Genomic DNA, 2,552 nt, shown 5'->3' on the forward strand with positions numbered 1-2,552 from the left:
CGCCTCCGCCCGTCCGCGAATCCCTATCATGCCGATAGACTTTGTACTGCTTATCACAAAAAAAAAAAGTTCATCGTTACGTACTTTACTAGAGAGCCATGTTTCGGTCAACACAATGATGTCGGCAGAAACAGAATCAAGAGCGGAGCACAATTCATCGCGTTTCTTTATTACGCTTCGGATATTAGTAAAGAAAACAGAAACATTTTTTACCGTGGAATCTTTGACTGGAAGAGTGCACAATTGTTATGACGTTGCTGATTCTTGCACGTGTTGCGATTGGAGTGACTCGGCACGTCTATTAGTAGCACTGGTAGCACTAGAAATTTCATAAACTTCGTCACTCGTACAGCAGCAGGCGTAACACTTCTTGTTTAGGTGAAGCCTGTTGTACCTTATCTTAAATATACTATCGGGACTCTGAGATTTTGCGAAATCAAACAACTTCTTGCGCGCACAACGTGTGGCTGGCGCGAAGTCTTCATTGACGGAGACGTTCCATGTTTTCAGTTTAGCTTTTGCTAAGAGGATGCTCTCTCTAGTTTTGGATGAAACAAATTTTACTATTACTGGTCGTCACTTATTTCGAGAAAACGTCCCAAGTCGGTGCGCGCGAGTGATTCCCTCATCAGAAATGCTCAGCTCAGGGACATTAGAAAGCAGCGAGTGTACTTTTTGCTCAGATTGGACCCAGGTCTCTGAGGGCGAGTCATCTATGCCATGAAAGATCAGATTGTCTCGCCGAGACCGATCTTCAAGGTCGTCAAGTCTAGCACGCAAGAATGCATTTTCTTTTTTAAATTCTTCTAGAACCTGATGTGTAGTGCGTACTTCACAATCCAGTCTATGAAGAGCATTAGTCTTAGTTTCCACATTCTGGAGTCGGTTGGAGATGAGATTTCATTTACAACCATTAGTAGTTTAGATTGACCATCTTGAAGCAGTTAGTACATTTCATCAAGCTGCTTGTTACGCGTATCTGGACCGTGGTTTACCTCGACGTCCCCGCATAGCATCAGCAATTTAACATCATCTATACTCTGACCGACGATCAAGAACAACTCAGGTGGGCATGGGAACACCAAAAGAAAAAAGTCGCTTGATTTCTTAGTGTACAAAGAATCGATGTTACTAGCCTCCGTACAGAAGAAGCGAAAAACGTAAGCCGTCCGCATCGTATGGTTGCAAAAATGTTCCAAAAGCCGGGATTCATGATTAAAAACAAATACCTCCGACATGCATAACAATATCAACATTTATGAGACGTTTCGTCTCCTGTACGGGAGACATCATCAGTGCGGCCTGGGAACACCCGACTAGCTACCAGAAATCCAACGCCTCAAGAAGAGGCGTTGGATTTCTGGTAGCTAGTCGGGTGTTCCCAGGCCGCACTGATGATGTCTCCCGTATAGGAGACGAAACGTCTCATAAATGTTGATATTGTTATGCAAGTCGGAGGTATTTGTTTTTAAAGCATCGTATGGTTGTTCCCATGCCCAGTGAAAGTGTAGGCGATGGGCCGGTCCCTCTTGTCGTGTGGTGCCGCTGATGTCGCTGATGATGATGCTGGCCTCTCGAACGTTTTTGGCAGGATGGTGGGCGTATCCGGTGGGAGACGAAGTGGCGTGTTCTTGTTGATGACTGGCAGTTTACCCGCCGCTGTGGCAGGTTTTGCGAGTAGATCTCCAGAACTTGAATCCACTGTTGGAAGGAGCCATTTGCTGAACATCAACTGAGTACAGAAGAAGCGAAAAACGTAAGCCGTCCGCATCGTATGGTTGTTCCCATGCCCAGTGAAAGTGTAGGCGATGGGCCGGTCCCTCTTATCGTGTGGCGCCGCTGATGTCGCTGATGATGAGGCTGGCCTCTCGAACGTTTTTGGCAGGATGGTGGGCGTATCCGGTGGGAGACGAAGTGGCGTGTTCTTGTTGATGACTGGCAGTTTTCCCGCCGCTGTGGCAGGTTTTGCGAGTAGATCTGCAGAACTTGAATCCCCTGTTGGAAGGAGGCATTTGCTGAACATCAACTGAGTACAGAAGAAGCGAAAAACGTGAGCCGTCCGCATCGTATGGTTGTTCCCATGCCCAGTGAAAGTGTAGGCGATGGGCCGGTCCCTCTTGTCGTGTGGTGCCGCTGATGTCGCTGATGATGATGCTGGCCTCTCGAACGTTTTTGGCAGGATGGTGGGCGTATCCGGTGGGAGACGAAGTGGCGTGTTCTTGTTGATGACTGGCAGTTTACCCGCCGCTGTGGCAGGTTTTGCGAGTAGATCTGCAGAACTTGAATCCACTGTTGGAAGGAGCCATTTGCTGAACATCAACTGAGTACAGAAGAAGCGAAAAACGTAAGCCGTCCGCATCGTATGGTTGTTCCCATGCCCAGTGAAAGTGTAGGCGATGGGCCGGTCCCTCTTATCGTGTAGCGCCGCTGATGTCGCTGATGATGAGGCTGGCCTCTCGAACGTTTTTGGCAGGATGGTGGGCGTATCCGGTGGGAGACGAAGTGGCGTGTTCTTGTTGATGACTGGCAGTTTTCCCGCCGCTGTGGCAGGT

General features: G+C 48.4%; 1 pseudogene; it reads right to left on the bottom strand.

Annotated features, from left to right (window-relative positions):
- Positions 1–246: 246 nt before the first annotated feature.
- Positions 247–2,044, bottom strand: LOC120850340 (annotated as a pseudogene).
- Between the last annotated feature and the right edge of the window lie 508 nt (positions 2,045–2,552).

This window comes from Ixodes scapularis, unplaced genomic scaffold (genome assembly GCF_016920785.2).
Source record: "Ixodes scapularis isolate PalLabHiFi unplaced genomic scaffold, ASM1692078v2 PGA_scaffold10__122_contigs__length_95168666, whole genome shotgun sequence".
Taxonomy (NCBI): Eukaryota; Metazoa; Arthropoda; class Arachnida; order Ixodida; family Ixodidae; genus Ixodes; species Ixodes scapularis.